Source organism: Pithys albifrons, chromosome 7, assembly GCF_047495875.1.
Source record: "Pithys albifrons albifrons isolate INPA30051 chromosome 7, PitAlb_v1, whole genome shotgun sequence".
NCBI lineage: Eukaryota > Metazoa > Chordata > Aves > Passeriformes > Thamnophilidae > Pithys > Pithys albifrons.
Window position 1 is genome coordinate 14,681,051 of NC_092464.1, and position 23,755 is coordinate 14,704,805.

The 23,755-nt window shown below is 37.0% G+C and overlaps 1 protein-coding gene across 12 annotated transcripts in view; it reads left to right on the forward strand.

Annotated features, from left to right (window-relative positions):
* Positions 1-23,755, forward strand: part of PARD3 (par-3 family cell polarity regulator) — a 447,638-nt gene that overhangs the window by 349,027 nt on the left and 74,856 nt on the right. The window lies entirely within an intron of this gene.

Genomic DNA, 23,755 nt, shown 5'->3' on the forward strand with positions numbered 1-23,755 from the left:
AAATTCACAGTTTTTTAGTACTTTAACAATGAAAACACATCTGTTTTCTTGGCTTACTTTTATGAACTTGTAGTTCTGCATTTTCTCAGCTTTACAAAAACTAACACAAAAATCCCAGAGTATGAGGTATTGCTAACTCATTTGATGCTTATTAATTTAGTTCATAGTAAAGCCACTCACTTTATTTTCTACCTCATTCTTTCCAGAATTAACATATTGAACTTCAGTTAAATTAGCAAATCAGCGTCTTTGCTTACAGTGTTTGAGATCTGTATCTGTATAGCTCCTACATGAGGACTGGCATTCATCTTGCATATTCTGTTCTGTTGTGGTAAGGACTCATTTATATTTGGTCTAAAGGAAGGTAGCTGTCATGCAGAGTTCAGCTAATTGTCTCTCTAAAACTCTTTGAGGACTGAGATTTTGTGTTTAACCCTCCACTAGATCTATTTTGCAAGGTTTCTTTACATCATATTGATAAAAATATATCCTCTAACATAGCAAATAAAATCTCAGATGCATAGTGTAATGCATACATTTTTACTAAAAATCAGTAACACAGCTGTCTTTTTATTTTCTCTGTTGCATTGTCCTCTTCCATTGTGTAGAAGGTCTGCTTTTCATGTTAAATGAAAATAATTTATATGTTGTGGTTATATGCACATTATTTCAGTGAAGGAAGCAAAATAAGGTTAAAAGATGACAGCTTCATCTGCGTCCTTGGAATTTTGCATTCCTTAGCATTATATTGGCTGGCACTGGTATACCCAGATGTATATATACATTTGAAATATTATATATGTACATTTATATATATGTGTGTGTGTGTGTGTATAGTATTATATATAGTGTATAACATTCATATACATATGAAATATACATTTCAGCACTTTTGTGTCTTTGGAATTCAAGATAGCTTGGTTGAATATGGCTGCCACGTGGTGACTCTCATGGCTGTTTTTGTTAGACCAAAGGCAGTGTTTCATGCTGGAGTTGAATGGCATCAGTGTCACATCAACAAAAAAAAAGGTTCTTTGATGCAAGCTTGGCACGGTGAAATAGAAGACCTGTGTGACCTAGCTAACTCTGTGTGATTACTGATAAAAGAGCCAGGAGAGAGTGAGTAAAACTGAAGATAACGGGGTATTGGGGGAATGTAATGTTAATCATATGGGTAGGACTGTGGAGCAGGGAGGTAGTTTATGACATTCAGGCTGCTTCAGGAGCACGGAGGGCCCTGCCTCTCACAGCTGGATCACACTGTAACAAAAGGAGAGTCCCAGCACACACAATGGGCTTGAGCAGAAGGAGAAAAAGCAAGTGAGGGACTAGAACTGGGATGAGAAAAGCCACCCCTACTCCCATGATAAAGGGGGACACATTTGACAAGAAAGACCTAGAAAGAAATATTTAATTCAGGTGTAAAAATATTATTGTTTGGTATGAATGTGCTCTAAAGTACCTGTTCAGGGATCTGAGAAATGAAGTTCTGGTGTATGAGGTTTTCTTTTCCTTCACCTCATGACTTTATTAACAACCAAACTGGACGTGGTGAATCCCACCAGCTTCTGACTGGGACCTTAGGGGAATATTTCAATGATTAGTGGAATCTCAGGCTCAAAGCTGCCTCTCCCAGAGTCTGTAGTTTGGGCCCACTACTGAAAGAGCACGTCATAGTGTCTGTCATAAAATAGTTTGGGTTGGAAAGGACCTTAAAGATCACCTAGTTTGACATAGGGGAGATGTAACAGCTGTGAGGGAGCAGCTTTCAGTGTCTTCCTCAAGGTGTGTATAGGATGTCTGGGAGCTCAACCCTTTGTAATGTTTAGGAGGAGAGCCTGGATTGTGGCTCAGGTATCTTCCCAAAGGCTGCTCTGTGTTTTACGGGCTTTATCTTAGATGTACTAGGAAATCATCCTCTGAGCATTTTAAGAAACAGTTGTTACCATGTGGATCTGAGGTGCTTGTTAACTGTGCTGTCTCCTTGTCTGTAGGATACCTGGCTCCTCACCCTGTGTGCACTGAAACTTGTTTCTTGCTATCCCTTTCCAGCAGAGAGACCTTCCCCTTTCACTTGGCATCTCCTGTGATGCCCCTCTTGACACCAAACATCCAAATGCCTCTTCTCAAAGCTCTTCTTCATGGAGCTCTCTTCTCTGGAGACTGATTTATCAAAAAAATGCTACAAGAAATTTGATGAGAAATGGTTGCCGTTTTGCATCCTTAAAATATTATGTGCATAAGCATTCACCTATGGCGAGTGTTATTTTCAGTGTGTTTTACCCCTTTGCCCAGTAGGTTCTAGTCCTGAGGACTTCCCTGTCACTGTCCAAGCTCGCTCGGCCGTGGCAGATGAACCTCAGGACTTAAACGGTGGGGCCAGTTCTGCGCACGCTGAGCCTCACCTAAAATCCACTGCGCAGGCTGGAAGGGCACACCCACGTGGGGACAGCCCTTCCCAAATCTTCGTTCACGAAGTTTGGCCATACACACATACCCCTTTGCCCTCCCATCCTTTTCTTTCCCTTGGATGTTTCAGAGGTTACCTAAATAGAAACAATTGCTTTCAGCCTTTGTGAATGAGAATGGAAGTCACTTGCAGTGTGTTACCTTTATGCTGAGCTGCCAGAAGCTGGTAATGGCCAGGCTGTCTCAAATCTTTAGCACGTTCATATTAAAAGCAGCATTGTTTATATGGGAAATGTTATTTCTATTAAAGTTCGGTGCTTAGTGCCAAACAAAATTTGACATTTAAGTATGTCCAAAAGGTTATTTAAAAGGCTCTTACAAGGAAGCCTGTAACAAAATGTCCCATAATAGTTTGCATACCATTGCTGAACATTTATGACAAATTTTTCCGTACCTTGCAAGAGAATTACTGTGCCTGTGCGTGAGGCCTTGTCAGGGTTTATTTTTCTTTAATATTCCCTCAACTTCTCTCTTACTTTCAACCAACTGTTATAAGTTTAACTGTATCATGGCATATGAATAATAACAAAGTGGAGGGCAAATATGTAAACTGTTTATCAGAATAGTAGATAATTTAATTTTGTTTTTTACATATTTAAGGTTATTATGAGAACAACTATTATATTACTTCAAAAAATGGGGTACTGTTGTCAGACAGTTATTTTATAACCTTACTGAAACCAATATTGAGAACAGGCCTGTTTCTCCTGCTTGAATATATTTTGTATTTGCATGTATTACAAGCATTTCAATTGTACACAGATAGTACAAAACAGTAAGCAGAACACAGTTATTCCTTAAACTTTGTCTGTCCTTTTATCTAAATTAGAAAGTAGATTATATAATGTCAAAATACAGCAAAGGAGAAAGAGATGTTAACTTACTCATGGGAGACAGGGAAATCTATATGTGTGTAAATGATAATGTTTTACCCATCTTACCAACAACGCCTGGTAAAAAACCCTACTCTGTAAATAGTAAATTTTATTCAAATATATCCTTACAAGTCTTGCAACTAGTTTAGAATTAAATTAATGCAGATTTTTGTTGCATCAGTCTTAAGTCATTAATGGATGTTTGTGGAGCTTAGAGTGGAAAGTGTTGGTTGATTGGTTTGGTTTTTCATAGTGATAATACTGGTTAAAGTGATAGTGATAGTTCTGGTTAAACTTGTGGTTGAATTATGGGAGTTTCTTTATTTTGGGCTTCTTATGTAGCTCATATGAGTCTTAGAACACTTCAAATTCCAGTTACACTAGTCATAGCAATTCTCTCCAGCAGCATTAAAAAAGTTTTCTCTTCTTGATCATAGAGAATTAAAGCAGATTCTCTTTCTTAACAGAGGAGCCTATTTCTCAGAAGAAATTAGGCTCTAGCAATAAATAAATAAAATAAGTAAATGTGTTGGGAGTGATTGATCATCAGTATAGCTATATATACTTGAGCTGCCCTTGTGATATTATCTCCATCCTATGTATTGATAGATACAGAGACAGGCTGCTAAGGAGGTTTCACTTCTTATGTTAGGCATTAATGAAGCAAAGCCGAAGTGGAATGTATTATCTATGTTTATTTTACTGTTCAGTAAAGAGGTGTCTCAAGAGCTGTGTTCTTGAGGATAAAGCTTTTAGCTTAGCTGTAAAATGTCTCTAGTATGTTTGGCATCATACAGAAGAGAACTGGCTCGACTGATCAATAAGTTTTTTTGCGTAGATGACAATGATGCCATGCAGTGGGGTTTTATAGTGATCACCTGACGTCCAGAGCTGAGCAGTCTGTAGAAAGACAACTCCTAATGGACATTTACTGGCTGTCACTCTGTAATCATTTTCCACCAAGAGTGCCTTGTCCTGAAATATAATTGAAATAAAATAGGCACTGTGCTGCTGTAAATCTAAATAGCTTGAAAATAGTAGGTTAGACTCCTCCAGCTTGCTGGGGACATTTTAATGGAAACATAAATACCATAATCATATGCTTTTTGCATGCATTTTGCTATTAAAAAGAAAAAGAAATCTTCATTTTAGAAGGGAGACCTTTATGAACTTGTTTCTTTTCTATCAGAAGTAGAATCAAGTTATGTTAAAGGAATATCTTGGAACTGAAAATAGCCCCACTTCCTTTAACTGTCATCTGTTTGGTGCAAAAAGGCGAGATGCTGTTTTTAAGGTTGAATCACGTACTTTGCTTGTTGCTTTTCCAAAAAAGAAATGGAGAACATTTTATTAAGATGTTAACTTTGATTGAGTAGTATCTTTGTGCTTAAATCGGCATGAGAGTACTGAAACATGGAAACTGCATAGAAACACTCTAATATAATATAGAAATATGTAAAAAGTAAATTAAGCAGACCCTGTTTTTCTAGTGTGTGTAAAATATCTCCTAGCAATAGCAGAATGGGTTATGAAAGCTATGAAATGCTATATTGCCATGTCTGGATAAATATTTGTTTAAAAAGCAGTCTCTTGTGCAGCTATATTAAACTTCTTTATTGGTAGTGTCATTCACAAGAGTGTTTTTAAGTCTGTGGGATAATTTATGCATAGGAATATGAACTTACTGCCAGGCCCAGCAGAGATAAGAGATAGTAATTATTACTCAGGGTGATGCACCCTGTAAATGGTAGGAAGTTTCCTGGATGAAGAGATTTTTTGATGGTTCTGGAAGTTGACTTGAAGAGCACTTTCATGAAGGGAAAGGCCATGGCACTGTAAACCATCTAACCAGTGACATTTAAAACCTGCAGAGCTGTGCAGAAGGCTAGATTGAATAAGATTATGAGTAAGCTCTTCCCTCCTACCTCTGTTTACTTCTCTTCGCTGATGTGGAAGTGTTTTCCTATGCTCGAATCTCTTGTTCTTCATTGTTTATCACCCTCTGCCATCAGCGCCCTACAGATAAGGTGCTACCAGGGGAAGGTACCTCTCATGCGGGTAGATACATTGTGAATACTCAATCATGTTGCAAGCGTTTCAGAGTAGGGACTTGCTTTGTTTTCCAAGCTTCCTAAATAATAAGTGATGTTTCAGAAATTAGTAGTCAAAGGTTTTATATCCTTGCCTTTCAGTGTATCATTCTTTTGTGTCGTGACACAGCTTCATTCCTGAGAGAATCGGATTTCTGGAAAGGTTTTTCTGGCCTAGAAAATAGCACATACGCCATTATGGGATAATCAAACACACTTTTCAAGACAGCCTGCTGGAGAATAGCAGGTTAATGAACTATTTGCAGTTTTTCTAACATGTAAAACTCAAAATAATACTTGGAAGTCATTGTGGTATTTTTCCTCCTCTGTCTGTGATAACCCAAAGAAGGATTAGTTAGAGCCTCTGTGAGACTCTTCATGGGGTTTAATTTCACTTTAGCGCTAACACATTGGGCTTTTTGTTTCTCTACCCTTCATCCTATAAGCCAGTAATCCTTGCCCCCAGGACTGCCTAAAAATTAGCTTGGTCTCTCATAGACCTGTATATTTAGAACCCAATAGACACTATTAGCATTGGCATTTTATTATCTTAGGTTGGTTGTTTTCTTTTGTTCTTCCATCTTGATAGAATATAAGACAAGTTTTAATATAAATTCATGAGGATTTATGTAGGCTCCCTATTGTGAAAGTATGCGATTGCACTCCCCTGTTTGGGTTACCACTTTGGTAGAATAAATGGCAGACTTACAGTGAACTCTATTCAGGTCTCCCTTTTTAATTACTTGAAAGTCCTGGTTTCTCTCTGAATAGATACCAAGCACTGATATTGTTGTGAGAACCATCTCCTTCTCCATTTACCACAGCCACAGCCTCTCTGAAAGCCCAGTGATTTTTCTTCCCCTCTCCTCTGGTCGCTTGCCGTGTAATGTGAAGTGTGACAGCTATTTGTTTGTTTTTACAAAAGCAGCTCGAGTTAGGACCTCTACAAATGGTTGCAGTGGGAAAATGCACAGAGAGATAAGACAGATGAACTTCCTTCTCCAGGTTACAAGACAAGGGCTGAAAGGGGCCCCACCCAAACGTGCCCCTTGTGCCCCTGTTCTGAGTGACTGCAGATGGGCTGCCTTGGCTGGAAATTGCAAGTATCTGCATAGCTTTGTGATTTTCAATTCTTTTACACGCAGGTGACGGATTATGTATAAAAAGTGAGTCAAAACCCGTCATTCCTCAGCAATTTAAGGGTATAATATATTAGTATTTTTAATACTTTGTAACTGAATTATGCAAAGGATTTTTTTGTTGGTATATTAGTGCAAGCTGCACACAGATATAGATCACTTGGGTGTTTTGTTGCTTGGAGAAAAAAGAGAACTACCTTTACATTTTTCAAATGGTAGGAGATAAAAAAAAAAGAAAACTATAATTATATATTATAGTATGAAACAAAACAAGATGCAAAAGCAATAAAAGGCAATGTCTCAGGCATCTAATGGTTATGGTATGGCTTGAGATTACAGTCTAAAAACCCAGCTGTGTCTGTAATGTGCACATCTTTATTTCCCACTAATGCCATCAATACAGTTTGAAGTTCTTCATCCTGAGAAAATTATGGGGAATATTTGAGTACACAAAGCTGAAAAAGCAAAGGCTTTCCCATTCATTAAATGAAGTGCTTTGATCCTACCAATGTAAACTGTTAAAATCTGTTCTTTGCAAGTCCTACTAACCAAAATTTGGATTGTGAACTGATGTTGCGCAGCACTTGAACACCATAATTTAATCAGTTTAATTTGTTGTTGCTGTTGAATATAGCCCTTTCTAAATAGAACTCAAATTTATGATTTTTCTGTCTTTTATGTCTCTCCAGTCCACCCATCTGTTCCTTTTTGGTGAAGGATTCGGGATTCTCCTTTCCAAGTATTTAAAGAGCTAGGGGTTTCACATTTTAGATTTGTCTGGTTATAGGAGGGGGGTGTACAGGCAGAGCTTGGAGAGAGTGCTGTGTGTCCACCAAATCCTGGCTTTCTATTTGCTAAAACTAAATATGCAATTTAAAGTTAGATCTTTAAAGTAATGTAGTTTAACGGATGAACAGTAAAATTTTCTTCTAATTTTGGAGGATTTGAAGAGTTTTTCCTTATTTTCTATTTTTATGAATATCTCCTTCACACATGAGGCAAACTTTATTTAACCATATTGTTTATCCTTATGGCCACTACTGTTTGTTTATGTGACTTACAAATCATCCTGCTTATGGTCAAGGTATTTTGTCAGTGGCGGAAGTGCTGGAGTGTAATTGTGGAGAGGAATCCTCTGCAGTAAATTTTAGAAAGGAAAATAGAATTACTACATATAGGTTGTAGGGGGAGGTGGTTAGTTCCTTTTTAAACCTTGTAAACTCATTGAATGAGGGCTTATGAAACATACCACATTGGCAACCCTGGAAACTGAGAAATTGCTGAAAGTTCTCATTTCAGTTTGTTCTTGGTTACAAAGCTGAAAAACAGTGCTTTTCCACTCATCACTCAGAAAACAGTGTATATTACTGCAGCCTTATACTTCATGGTATATTGTTAAAGAATTGGTTTATAAAGTGTTTGAAGTCTTGTTCCTTAAGGCTCAAACACTATGATGTGAAACATTGAAAGGTGTCTTGCATGACCTATTTTATATGATTAGGTATTTCTGAAAAACATCAGACTTATTTCTAACATCAGGCTTACTTGCTATAATTTTTTTTCCTTCCTTTAAATACTAGTGACATTTAAATAGCTTTTCAATCTGATGTGTTCATAGGAGTCTTTCTTACATGATGGATATATTAAATGTTATTATGGTAAATAGATGACATATTTGTAATGGGTAGGTAATTTCATCTGCCCAGAGTTTAGGTGGTGATATAACATATGAGACTTAATCTAGGACAGAAAAAGCAGAGGAACAGATTTTGCTTCGTTTTAATTTCTGGGTATAGTTTTGTAATAACACTGCAATGCATGCCTGAGTTGCATTGCGTTCTGTAATAAAATGTCTTCTGTGTGCAACAATTCAATCTTGATTACAGCCTTCCCTCATTCCTAGGTTTCCCTTTGAAAGGAAACACAGTACAAAGTGGGATGAAAAGAGAACACATAATTTCTACTACCAACATTTTAAAAGAGCAATTAGAATTTATACGACTTCAAGGAATGTGAAAACTAATGTCTCTCAGACTTTTCATTTCCACTTATCTTTGGGAAGGAAAGAGCTCTGACCTGGCAAACAAAGGAGACAGAAAATATTAGCATTGGTCTTTCTTTCCCAAAACATAGTTCAAGGTCCACTAATAGTTGTAGTATATATTACTTGGTATTATATGCTGCAGAGAAAATAAGCAGAAGTTGCCTGTTATTACTTTGCATTCGTGTTGGTAGATACAGTGTGTGGGGAAAAAAGAAAGAAAAGAAAAAGGAAGGTTTATCTGTGTTTCATTTTGCACATCATCTTAAACTGTGCTGTGTCTGTTTGCTTAAGATAAACTCTGCATATTTGATAAAATGTTGTCAAATTAACCCACCCATTTCTAAGGATTGCTAAATGCCCATCAAGGAATGGAGGGTGTGCTGAAGCTATTTTAATTAGCAAAGTGTGATTTAAAGGTTGCAAAAATCAAAAAGAGCTTATCCATTTTTCATCAATAATAATTTTTCTTAATATTTCATCAAAACCTGCTGATTTGGAGACCACCTTCTGCGCTTTGATTCATTATGACTGCAGACATAATTTAATTTTTCTCCCTTTCCTCATTCTGTGATATGCTCTTTCATCTTTGAGATATTGTTAAGATGTTTCTAACATTCACAGATTGCTAATTGATCCAACTTTTTTTAAAACTGTACTTAAGACAGAGACTTCTTTTCTGTGGAAGCAATTTGTGTGCACTAATGTTTTTTTCAGTCTCTGTATGGGATAAAATATAAGTTCTCAAATAGACATAATGAAAATTGAGGACATGTATGGTTTTACATATGGCAAGTGAGGCAAAAGTATTAGAGATATGATGGGAAATTAAGAGAGTTGGTACAGTCATTAATATTGCACAGTCACTGCATTAGGCCTTTATAGTTCATCTGGAACTAACTTGGAATTACACATAAGTCATGTTTTTTGATCTAAAACTTTGGGGGATCATGAAGAAAAGCATTTATGGGAGTTTATACAAAGGCATTTTGTGAAAGGGTGTACAATTAAAAGAAATGGCTCTTTTCACTTTAGTAGGGCTGTTCATCTAAATTTGATCCACATTATCATACTCTGGTAATTTCTAGTCCCCAAATGCATTTGTGTTACTGTTTTAAGTTGAGATTCATAACCTGTTTCTTCTTGGAAGATCTCCCTGTAGAGTAGTATCCAGGAAACTTTCTTTTCAGGTACCATGTTAAAACAAGTGATTGGTTACTCAGCAGCAGCAGAGCATAGTGGGTTGAAGCAGTCCAAGAGCTGTGGGCTGTATCCTGATCCTTTACTGTGGGTGCTTGGAAAACAGTCACAATCTCTGTTTTCCTTTGCTCATCTCACTTGCGAAACGTGTCACAAAGGGTAGATGCAGCTGATGGCCATGGCACAGTGATTTAGAGCAGGGCCATCTTTTTCTTTTCTTAGGGGTAGCCATTTTCCTCAATCCAATCCAATTAGAATTTCAAAAAATGTCCTCTACCTCTTGCTTAGATGGTCAGAGCTAAGTTGTTTCACCTGTGAAGTCACACTGAACAGTTCGTGCACACTGAATTTCATTAGCTTTCATTTGTTGCACTGTTCTGCTGTAGTTAAAATTTCTGCAGCTCAAGATGTCAGAATTTATCATGAAAATAGGTAATACTGAGGTAGCATTCGGTGTCAGGAATAATCCTACTTTACTGGAGCTTATGCTTATGTTTTTTAATATTCCTTCTCAAGCTCAGATGCCTCCACATTTTACATAGCATGTCATCTGTGAGTGTGTGTCCACATTCAGTAGAGCACATACACAGGTGCAGAATGCAATGCAGATACATGAATGTGTTTAGCTGTGGTAGAATTTTCGTGTCCCTGTGTGTTTATGTATGTTTGTTATGTTTTTGAATTAAAAAAACCCTCTAAAAATTCCTCTGCTCCAGAGGAAGTGACCTCCAGAGCTCATCTAGTCCAACCTCTGCTCAGAGTGGTTTTGGTCAGGCCAGGTTGCTCAGGGCTGCAATTGTGTCCTGAATATCTCTGAGGATGGAGATTTCATCCAGCTCTGTGGGTGCCTGTTCCAGTATTTGACCAGCTTCATTCTAGCTGAAAAAACAAAGACAAAAAAAGAGCTTTTTATATCAGAATTTCCTGTGCTCCTGTTTGTGTCCATTTTCTCTCATTCTGTTGCTGTGCAACTCTGAGAAAAGTCTGGTGAGTGTGGAAAAACCCAAACCCTACCCAAAAAATCCAACAAAAATTAAAGAATCACTTTTGTAAGATTTGGAATATGAAAGAACAGATTCAAAATTTTCAGGCATTAATAATAAGGATTACCTTACAAAATAATTGTTATCATTGAACTTTTCCTAGAATGATTGCAAATGCTGGGGTTTTTTCTTGTGTCACCTATTTTTATTTTCATGTTTCAGAGTTACAGTTATGTATGTGTCTTGTTTCTCACAAATTATTTTGAAAACATCTGCTTTCTTTTTCTCTACTAAACTATTCAAAACTTGCAGAATAAGTCTGAGAACGAAGTGTAACTCTTGATTCTTCTTGAAATATAGGAAGCTGCCTATTCTCATTTAATTCACAGGTTTTGTATAGTGCCTACAACATTTAGCTTCACCAAAAATAATGCATCTGAAAAGTACCTTTAAAAATGACTCAAAGCTCTGTGTACTGTTGGATTGCAAGTGCTCCAATATACTTAGTTCTTGCTTTTCAGTCAGTCTCATTCTGCTAGTGGAGAATTGTGTTGCTGTGCTGCACAGGCAGGATTGCTGCTGTGTGGGACATGTGGCTCTGATAGCCTTTCTTCTGCTAAAGGGTTTTCTGTATTTCTCTTTAAACGCTGAGGTTCTGTAGCTTATCTGCACAATTTCCTGAACAAAAAGAGATCATAACTCCCAGAGAAATGATACTGTGTTAGCAGGGAAATGTGAAACAAAAGCTTCCAAGTATTTTTCCAAGTCCTGCTCACTATGTTCGTTCTTCAGCTAAAATTTGCAGCTAGTGAGTGCTGCATTGCAGGAATGGAAGCTCAGGAGACATGGGGTCTCCTGTGGAGCTGAAAGGCCACATTGGAGGAGAGAGCGGGAAATGAAGCAACTCTCCTGTGGAGATCAGGAGCACTGTAGGATGGGCACTGTGGAGGAGAACTGCCTGCCGAGCCTGCTGTGGCAAAGGGGAGCCAATAATCCTCTCACCTGCAGGAAAACAAAAATCAACTGTCCTCCTTGTAAACATAGATGAGGCATAAAATGGACTGTGCTGAGTTGTCTTTCATCTAGATAGTATGTTTGCAAGTACTCTAAAGAACTTGATAACCTTTAATGGGACTTGTAGTTCCTATAATGACCATTTCACTCTGCAGCTGATCCCCTCACCACTCCCTGCACTGACAGGCAGTCACCTGCGCAGTGACACACCGTTGCTGTTTAATTGCACATAAATCAGGGCCAGGGAGTGGAAAGAAGCCAGGAGACTGTAAGTGTAAAAGGTAATCACCTGGGCTGGAACACAACCAGGTCACCAAGGTTAACATTTGTGAGAAGTGCCTGTCAATATTATTCCAGAACACCCATTTTCTACGGTGTTATAAAAAAGACCTTTTTTGTTACCTAGTCGTATTCCCTCTCAACATGGAATTGGTTCTTACTGTGGTATAGTCCATCACTTGTGCAGTGCACAGTGAAATGGGGTTTGGCCAACAGCATTATGTGGGCTCTTTCTTTTATAGCTCTTGTTTGAGAAGACAATTGCCTGGTATATAAACTAAGTTTTTTATTTTATCACCTCCATGTTCTCTTGAATGTACTAAGGTCTATAGCAGAAAGATATAAATAGTGTGAGATTCACAGTACATATCTGAGGATGTCCCTTGAGATCTTAAGTAAGGAAGAAAAAATTATTTTGATGTGTGTTCCTCAGCCACAAAACAGAGTAAATTAACTGCTGCTGAGACCTCTGTTGCAGTCTTTATACGGCTGCAAAACCAAAACCAAGCTCAGCTATCTCCACATCACACCATGAAAGACACAAACCCTTAACATCTTACTTTCCTTCTTTGCATACAAATGCAACATCTCTCCTTTTGTGAGCTTAGTTTAATAATATTTTTCTTATTTCACCCTCTTAGTTCATTACTCTATCTTCAGTCAATTTGTGTTCTCTGTGCAGAGCACAGGAGTACCATTTGAAGCAACTCAATAGTCAAATCCTTCAGCATTCTGTGTGAGCTACTCAAACCTGCTCTTCACTGCTGCAATAGTGAGAGCAGAGCTGCGTGCTGCCTCCAGTCATACAAGAACTCTGAAAAGTGTTTTTCCATTTATTTATCAGTCAGGTATTTATACCATTTTAAAATCCCTCATACTTTGATCTGAAGATGCTAGTTCTTGAATACCCATCTCTCTAGTAGGAGGATAAATAAATTTGGTTCTGCTTTTGACCTTGTTTTGATGGGTATTTTTCATTTGTAAAAAACCTATAAGGTTCTGCACAGTGTGTCCTAATTTCTTATTATGCCTGTCAGTATTACCCGAGGAGCTCATCATAGGAGGTCTACAGAACATTGTGTTTATTTGTCATGTCAGACTGGATGTGGACAACTAGAAGGAAAATTTTTATTTGTACAGGTTGAACCAAGACTCGCTAGCTGTGGCTGCAGTATTTTTATTCCTTACAGGCAAGTGCTGAAAAGGACTTCTGCACATTCAGCAGTTGGTTACACATTAAAGTTAGGCAGTTTAAGATTTGGGTTTTATTTTTTGTTGTTATTGCCTTTTATGGTTGATAGCATAGTGATCATTAATATTTCACTGACATTTGTTATAAAAGCGAATTATACTGTAATGTTAGAGGGAGATGTTGAAATTCATATGAGATTTTAAATGACTGTGTATCCAGACTGACAAACTGTGCTAGCGTGTAGGAAATAAAAGGAACTAAGTTTAAAATCATGTGAGTAGAGGAAGGTCATTTTATACAGTAAATAAATATGATATTGAGACAGATGACATGAAGGATGTGGTTGATGTGGGAGGCACATGTCAAAATTGGAGGAAATGAAAGTTAGAAGTATCATGCTGAGGACTAAGGGTGAGAATGAGTTTGTGTGTCCAAGGTAAAAAAAGTTCCCAGATGCAGGACTTGGAGATGACAAGTTGAAGATGGTTATAGAGGGTAAAGAAAGGTAATAATTACATTTCAGCAATCCTTAATCTTTTCCCCCCTGTATGAGCTCTCTTCCAGGATTCACCTGAGATTAGGCAAAGATATCTGAGCTCATTCATTCCCACCGTGCAACATCAGCAGTGCTGCAGATACAAAAATGAAGCCTTGACTGCTGTATCCCATCATCTGAGTTCAGCTGCTCTTCCCTTTGGTACCACATCAGAACAATTTAAAAAGGCATAAAGCAGCAGGAGCTACAATGTAGGTGTTCAGGTTCTTGCTGCTTGGTCACATTACTATCTTGCTGTAACTGCAAGGGTGTTGCAAACTTGATTAAAAAAATTAATGATGAGAAACAAAGGGATGAGCAAAGAGAACAAAAGAAAAAAATGAAGAGACCGTGCAAGAAGTTTATTGCATGCAAGTCATCCAATTATCCCTCAGAGTCCAAATCCCTTGTCTAATTGCCTAAGTTGATCTTCAGGACTGAATGGATTAAATGAAATAGCATGGCTGGTAGAAAGCAGCCTATGGGAGGCATTTTTTTAACAGACTTGCATGAACAGCAGAATAGAGTTTCTGTTTGTTTCTGTTTGTCTGGGCCTTCTGTTATCAAAAAGGAACAAAGAATGAAAAATATGAGGGCTTTTGATTAGGAAGTAGTCCCTTTGGCTCAGATTTGAGGCACTGGAGAATGCTGGAAAACCTATTCTAATACTTTTTATGCTATGCTAGTCTGTGTGATATATCTCTCTCTGGGATCATAAACTCTCACTTTACACTATATTAACTTCATTTGAAAAACTGAGGGGAAAGAAAAACTTCTTCAAAATATCTTACCAGATACTGGAGAATGTTGGGATTGAGCTGGCATTAAAATGAGAGCAAGTGGCAGCCCTGATGCTCTGCTCATGGCAGTCATGTGTGCCAAGCTCACAGTGGAGGAAAATGACTGCCAAGCTCAATGTACCTGAAAGGGCTTCTGTTTAATACATTTCTCTGCATATACACCAGAAAGAAAGAGTCCCATCTAAGACTCGAGTATCTTGCTCTGTTATGCAGATTATCTCCTGCAATTATCCCCTCCAGAAAACATCAGCTGCATTTCCTCTGAAACATTAGGGATGGAAGTATTATGAAGGGAAAGAAAATAAGAATCTGCTGTACAAGAGTGTAAAGCAGAGGAAATCAATCTTCTTCCAGTCTTGTTTCCTGTTGGCCAAACCCTTCAGTTTTGCCTGGTACATTGCCCTGTGAAAGAGGACATTTAGGACACAAACAAATCCTCAAGCAGTGATCCTATCTTACTTTTATTTATACAATGACATAGACTGTGGTGCAGCACTTTATAAAGTTTTTAATAAGATCAGGTTGTCCTACAGTTATGTGAAATGTTAAGATGTAACACAGCATTAGAAAGAAAGGAGGCTACAGAAATGTTAGCTAGTTCATTTGACAGTCCTCAGGTGACATCAAGCTAAGAAATTAATTTCCTGAGAGAAGCCTGCAGCAGAATGGAAACATTATCTGAACTGGAAAGGGCTTAGGAGGGAGGACAGAAAAAAAAAAATTTTCTAAGCAGTCCTAGACCTGACTGATACCTGCTTACTCCTTCTTTACTTATACCTTAAATTTTAGAGTAATAGTTTTAAAAATTCCTACACAGTTATTTTATCAAGAGCTTTTTCCAACCTGCTCTGTGGTGAAAAAGGAAATGATTCATGCAGTCATACTGTTCTGACTGAATAATTGATGCATTTTGACAGGCTGAATGTACAATGGATTACATCTGCTTCTCAATATATATATATGATAATTAACATGGCTAGGTCTTATGTGTGCTCATCAAGGGGAGAAAATGCCCCAAAGAGAATATTATTTGATGGTTCAATGAACTGAACTTTGATACTGCACTTAAGTCTGTTGATAGCATTAGGATTGTCATGATGGTTTATGGATCTAGCTGTCAAATTAGAAAATTTCACAGAGTTAGAGAGACAACTTTGTGAAATGTAGAGAACTTAAAGAAATACCATTGATATGTTTAGATCCATAATTTCTCATTCTAAATTCTAGTCTTAACTCCTGGAGGATTAATGGATATCTCTGAAATACTCTGATTTAATGTGGTTCCGTCAAACCTAAATCTGTCGGGATGTGTCCTAGCCAAAGCTACAGAGGTTCCACAAAAAATAATTCAAAGCTTTAAAGAGGAGCTTATTCATGCCTAAATTAGGAAGTCAAGCTATCTATATAGCCAAAGGAAAGAGGTAGTATCCTCAGGAGGCCAATTCAGAGCATCCACGTGAGAGCTTTAGGCAGAGTTGTAAATGCTCCATGCCTATACATATTTATCCTGCCCTGAGATCGTTTAGTTACCAAGTTGATATGGACTCTTTAGGTTACAAGTTAACCAAGCTTCCTCTCTGTGCATGTTTCAAATGAAAGTCCATTCAATGAAGGCTTGGCCATCCTTAGCTCTCCTAGGATTGTTTGATTTGCTCTGATGATGTTCTATAATCTTGATATTGTAGTGAATGAGCATCACTTTTGCATCTAGCTTTATAATGCTGAAATTCTCATTAAATGGAGGACTGAGGAGGATGTTCACACACAGGTAGTATAAGTATTAAGAGAGAGAAATCTATATATAGTGCTTAGATAAAGATATCTCCCCGGTGGAAATCAAAGCACTCTATGAATGTGCCTTTCTCTAATGTCTGTGTAGGACATCTGATTTTCATAACACATGTACTGAAAACTAAACATGTGACTATCCCATGAAAGACAAATGTAAAAGCCTAAATGTAAATGTTTGGAGCATCTTTGGATGCCCTAAAGCTCACAAATCCAGTCTATAGCTCTCGTTAAGAAGGATCTGTGGGTGCTGTATGTCTGTTTCATATCTGCCATTCCTATGGAAGTAAGTCTTTGTGTCACTGAAACAACACTTAGAGTTCCATGTTTAGACATCTGAGTTGTGGTACTCACCAAGTGACTTTTAGCTGCAATTGCAGTAGTCCAGGGTAAAGTTAATTGTGATTCATCTACATGCAAGATCAGGCTTAAAACCACTGCACTTGCCTGTCTTTCCTGTCAGCAAGATCGGCCTCTGTCCTCGCAGCTGTGCTTAAGGAGGCAATGTCTGAACTTGGCAGTGTGTGGATTGCTACTGTGTACTCTCAGACAGTCCAATGCACTTAAATGTTACTGGATTTAAATAAATGTAAATGCTAAATGTTTACATGTAAAACAAATACTACGTAAAGGATTTAATTTCTAGGACTTTTAATAACTAAGTACTTGGACCTTTCATTTGCTGCTCTCTTTTATCATGAAGTGTTTTCTGGGGCAGGAATACATATACAAGAGAAGTAGTTAAGAGTCAGTTCATTGAATCTGGCCAATTTTAGAATGTTTCGGGGCTTGTATTCTTCTGGATACTCAAGTGTTGTTAACTAAACACTGCCTGTTTCACTAAATTCAAAACTTATTTTTTATTTTAAGATGACTTTAATGCATGGATGTCTGTTATATCTAACCAGCTCTTTCTTTTTGATGGCTATTTAAATATCACAGAGCCATAGATATGATTATCAAATTGATAATTACCTGGAGTTCCTTTTGTTTTTAAAAAAAATTTTGTTTCCATATTTTACTATAAAATTTTATATCCTTCATTGAAAACAATGCCTAAATTGTTGAACAATGTCTATTTGTAGCTTTTGAGTAAACTCTACTGTGCAATCTCTACATACTCAGACTTGAATTTGAAAACTAAATGTTGTTAACTGACATTTCCTCAGCAATTTCAGTTGCATGTGATAGCCCTAATTTGTGGCTACACCTCGGAAGGGCTACTAGAGAAGAATTGCCTTTCAAGGACAAAACAACAATTATATACAGTCATTTTACTTTTACATGTTCCATTAATACCATTTGCTGAAGTAAGATAAAGTATTTTGAGATTCTGTAAGACTAAGAATTTTTGCTTTATGTAGATAATATAGTATATTGTAGATTGGGGGAGACATTGCTCAGACAATAATTTAAAAGGGTATATAAGAATTTTGATATCTCAGCAACTGTAATATTGCTCATGAAGTCATGGCATAAGGTAGTCAATCCCTTAAAATGCAATAACAGATTATTTTAACATTTGTAATGAAATTTTTCTTACTTATTATAATTGGCACTATAAGTAACATATTTTAAAAATTTTATATCAGCAGTACCACCATAACAATGGAATTACTTAACATAAGAGAAATGCAAATATATGTTGTTCTACTTCATATGCAGTAATTATTAGTGAAAAGTTCTTTCATAAATGGTTTTCAAAAGCATACACGTCTTTTCAAGCAGTGGTCTTTGCTACTATCAAACTCTGAGAGCTGTCCTGATTAGGTTTCTCAAAAGAAGGAAATAATTTATTCTTCCTATTAGTAGTTCATCGGACAAAAATTTTAGATTTACAGTGGAAGTTAAAAAGATGTTTCTGTCTAGTGATGGAAGAAGTAGATTACCTGTAAAAAGTTATGGTTTTCTCCAACTTCAGCAATCTTTATGGTCATGTCAGACTGGTATAAGCAGATACAGCTCATTTGCTTCAGAGCAGAAGACTTTAAGGGCTCTTCCAGCTCTACACTTCTTTATATGGTATAAATGGAAAGAGTCCCCAATGGAAATTGATTTGACTTTTTTTTTCCTAAGGGCATTAATATTTTTTTGCTAGTCATGTAGGGTTATGTGATTTTTTAAAGAATATTTGTCCATGTTAAATAATTTTTTTGTGGCATGCTATTAGTTGTATTTGTTACTGCTGTTGTTGTGTTGTTGTTGTTTTATTGTTACTTCATAATAGTAGTTTCATAATAAGTTTTGGAGAATGTTTTGCTACTACTAAGAGGAAATGAAAAGAAAAAGAGAGCTGTTAGAGGTGATAGCATGGACCCTTTGTACTAAATATTTCAAAATAGAGTGAATTACCTTGCCGTTAACAAAAACTCAGTATGTTACAGAAAGTTGGAACTTCAGAGCTAATGCTTTGAAAATTTGTACAGAAGTAGCTTTGCCAGAGAGGCAAATGTTTACGTTTTGTATGTCTGAAAAAGGAAAGCTATAACTACTATTTTAAACTGCTGTTATAATAAATATTTTAAAATAAGTATATTGCTTTTGGTTCTTTAAGAAACACCTCATTATTACTGCAGTGATCTTCAGGGTGCTTTTAATCAGAAAATCATGTCAATTAGGTAGACTAGTTGGCAGCTAATAGACTTCAAGCTTTGGATGAATTATTTTGTGCTCATACAAGTAATAGGTATATTAAACTAAGCATTTCATCATCAAATCTCTAATACAAGTGAAACACGTTGAATAGTCATACTTAGCACTTGCAAAGTGCTTTGCTGCTCTGAAGCATCACACAATTGCTATTGAAACCTTGTGAGTTGTTATCACTGCCTCAAGAAAAAATATTAACCCAGCTACAGAAGTCAGTAATGCAAATTGCATTGATGGGAAGTTGTGTCAGAGTTTTGTTTATACTCTTGTAATCTTCCCTGGATGTTTGCTGTTACAAACATGGAGCAGATGGACCTTTTCTGTGATCCAGTTCAACTGGTTTTGTTTCTTTAGGGTAGAAAAACTAAGTCACAACAAAAACAAACAAAAAAGCAATAAGAGGTCTATAGTTTTGTGAACTCAATTGCGTACAGCTTACTGATTTCTTGAATCTACTTGCAGGCACTTCATAAAGTAAATAGGAGTCATCAAGTGCAACTGTTAACATAAAAGTTTTAATGTTCATTGACTAAGATGAATGACGCAGAGAGAGATGTCTTTATTAGTGAATCCCACTCTCTTGTCTCACTTCGGATACACATGAAGTTGCCATTTAAATGAGACAATATGCCCTTTACTGACAATAGTGTAAAACAGTACCCTAAACTTTCATGTAGTTACCATGCGAGTACCCAAACTTTATTCAGGGGGGTGACAGATGGGGGGGTTATTTTATCACAATGAAGACAGGTGGTAGAAGATGAAGATGAGCTTTGGGGTTGGCTCTGAGGACTACCAGTCTCAGTGGCCATGATAAAATTACCACCACTTCCAAGCTGTCTACTATTCTTAGCACCTCACCTACTGCTTACTGTAGCACCATTTATAGCTGTGGAATGGAATGTGAATTATGTAACTTCTATACAAAGTTTTTCTGGCCAAAGATTTTTCGCTACAGTTTTCTGACTGCTTCATATTAAAATTCCATAGCCTCATTTTCAACTGCTTGCACCACTTAGTTGTGTACTATCCTGCATCGGAGAAATATTCTCTGGTCAAACATGAGAAAAGCAGGGCATTCAAAAATATAAACCACTGAACCTGACTGTTTTTTGCTCTAAATTGGCTGTCAGATTGTTGCATGGAGGTGTGTTGGGAACCTGGTGCTGTTCACCACCCCACACACAGAGTGCACCTTTGAGCTGGGGGTGTTGCTATTCCTGCTTCCAGATTGCACCAAAGGATCAGGCCTTATGGCACACACATAAGTGGTTTGTGCTGGTTTAGATTAAATTGCATTCCATCAGTGCTCTAGATTTTGTTATCATCAAAAGAAATATTCAATTCACCTGCCATTTAATCTCTCCTCTTCCTCCTCTCCTATTCAAGACTGAGAACAAATGTTGAATGAAATTATTTTAAACCCACACATTTGAGACATATTAAGCTTAATCTTTCTTGTCCTAGGATGTTTGAAGTAGTCTGCTTTGTCAATTACCAACATGCTGGCTTCTGCTGGACTTTATTCAGGACTCTTATGTTTCATTACAGAAAAGTAAATTAGAATTGTGGGTTTAGCATGTATTTTCTCTCTTTTTTTGCAGTCTTTCTGAGAAATATAAGTGTTATGTTTATAAGTATGCAGATTTTTAATCTTCAACCCAAAATTTGTCTTTCAACACACTGGCAAGATACATTTGCTTATGGAACTCCACAATGTCTCTTCAAGGAAGTACATCCTACAGAGTCATCTTTCAGTATCTGTCTATTTGATTTCTCATATATTTGGCAATCACCATACATATCACTATCTATCTATCTATCTATCTATCTATCTATCTATCTATCTATCTATCTAAATTTATTTTTTTAAATACATCCAACAGCAGCTACATTATTTTTTTTCTTCCATGAGCTTTGCTTTTTCCACCCACTTCCTCTTTGTCATGATGAATTTCCTTTGTAGTTGATTATAGTGATTTTCTGGTTTGACATCCCTCAGGCTCTGCCTTCTAAATCAATATCATCTTTCAGTGAATGTTGTTGTGATGAACTTTTTTTCTCCCATTTAAAGATTACTTTAGAATAACCCAAGTGAAGATTTTTTTATGATATGTCAATTTACTTGTTCTTATGTCTGTTTCTCAGTCAAATCTAAATCAATTGTTGTCTAAAGGTTTCTTGTTTTCCATTCTTATAAATTGCTACAGTCCAGTTTTTTGTTTCCCAACTGGCATTTATCTTTGTCGTGTAGCTGTCCACATTTTGAAGTATACAAATACCATGGACCCCTGACGTTCCTTCTTTAAATGTATTTGAGGTGTTGACCGGATTATGGAACTCATCAATTCCCTCTTAAGACAGAAAAATGTATCTCAGGTTCTGTGGGAGAGGGGCTAAAAATATTCTTTGTTTGCTTACTTATCTGGGAAACTACAGTATGTTGCCAAAGCCAGTTATCATGAGCTTTGATTAGAAACCAGCAAAGACAGCTGCTGAAAAATGTAGTGAGAAAGATTTTATCTGCTCAGAAAAGACTTCCTTTGACTTTGGAAGAGCAGGGAGACATAGCTGAGGGAATATGAATATGCATTCTTTTTAATACGGAGATGGCTATGGATGTAGATATTCTAGCTTGCACTGGTGTTGTTGTTACAGTGTCACTCTCCCTCAAGACTTCTTTATGAGCCAGTGGAGGTTTTTCCTTTAAATTTAATTTTAATTATTTGTGTTGCATCCAAATGTGTAGGCTTTCAGTATATTAGATTTTGTAACTTGTGCCCATGCCTGTATTTGGCTTTGGCTGAGTGATACCAGTTTTCTAGTTTAAAGTCTTCCAAACTGAAGGAAGGGGCAATTCTCTACTGGGTTAGAAGTACGTATTTAGTTGCTACACTTCTCAGTGGTTTTGTCCATGTCATTCCATTTATCTGTTGATTTCCTCTTAAAACAAAATTTCAACAACAAATTGTTAATTCAGAATCTTAGGAACTTTGCTGGGAAAGTTGGTTATCCTATGGAGCTTCTTGACTGAAGCAATTCTGGAGGTTTCCTTGGTTTTGCAGTTTTTCCAAGTTTCTAAAGGATTTTGTGTAGAGATATAAGTGTTGACAAAGTGAACCTGAGAATGTCATCGCTGATATTAATATTTCCATATTGAGCCACTTCCCATTCCCAGAGCTCTAGTGCTCTGCTTCTGTAAACAACCAAGCTGTTGCAGTGTCTCACAGCCATCAAAGAAAGAAGAATGTTTTGTTGCCCTTCCAGCTTCCTCAATTTCTCACGGTCTGGCCTTCTCCCACTGCCAGCCTGGGAATCACAGCACCATTTGCTGAGCCAGGTCAGCTCACTGGCTCCACCGAAAACTCTCTTTTCTACCCACTTTGGTTTTCTGCTCAACCAAAGGCATCACTGTGTTATGAAGTGCCTGGTGATTACCAGAGCTGGAGTTAGGTGAAAATGATGTTAGCCTATGAGCATGGAAGTGGGAGAAGGAAGAAATATCCATGGGAGGGGCATGACCAGGTCATTCTGAACACTTGGGATTACAGCACCTTTTTGAGAATGGGCAGCCCAAGGTGAATGAGTGTCATACTGTGTCTTTGCCACTTTAAACCCAGAATGATATAAAGACTTCAAAGTCTGGAATCAGACCTGGCTTCTTTCTGTCTTAGTTCCATGATATTTGTACTTATTTTTTTTATGTTAATAGCTGACCATTAAGTAAAATACAGGTCAATGCTGTTTCAAATCCTGTAAATTTCTCTTAAATTAAGAGTTTTACAGGGCAATATTTTTCGGTTTAGGTACTTAAATTTGGTCTGACATCCATTTTCTGTGATCGAGTATGTCTTCTTTTCAGTGACATAATATCCATTATTTTGAAACATGTATTTGGTGTTTTATGCATTGAATTACCCATTTTGATTTTGGTACCTAAGAGGGTCTCAGCTTTGGAAAATGTTCAGTGTATGGTGTGCAAATGTTGCTAGATCAAGATTAATAGACAAGGACATGTGTTTATCCAAGGAAGCAATGTTTTTAACATTTGTGAAAGTGGATGGCTGACATGAAAAGAGAAAATGAAAATTGCATAGGAAGAAATACTGTAGTAACTATTCACAAGTCTTCTGATATTTGAAGTACCTGATACAGCACAATAACAGTAACAATGATAATATGGGGATCAGCTTTGACATAATGACTAGAAGAAAGTTGTGAGAAGGGTAAAGGTTCTTGATACTTTAGATGAACAAGGGCAGCCCAAAAAATGTCAGTGAACCCAATGGGAGGAGATATAAAGAAAGCTTTTTAGTTTGTGAACCTACAGTTGCTCAGACAGAGCAGATGCTTTTAGTTCCTTACATGGCTTCTGCTTAAGAATGGCAGTGTCCATGGTGTAGATGCACAAAACCAATACTAAGTGAATGTTACTGACATGTTTTTATTCTTTTATAGTAATTGATTTCCTTTACTCTTCTGGTTGAATAAATATTGTTTAGAGCAGACCAGCAGTAGTTCAAATTCTGTTTTTACTTTGAAAGCAGTGGGATTAAGTTACCTGGCAAGAGTTCAGCGGTCAGTCTTGACACCGAAAATTGTTTACTTTGCAGGATTAGACAGATTTCTTTTTCATCTCTAGCAGCTGAAACAATTAAGCACATTCCTTGCATTAATATAGAGAGTGTCCAAATAACTTTT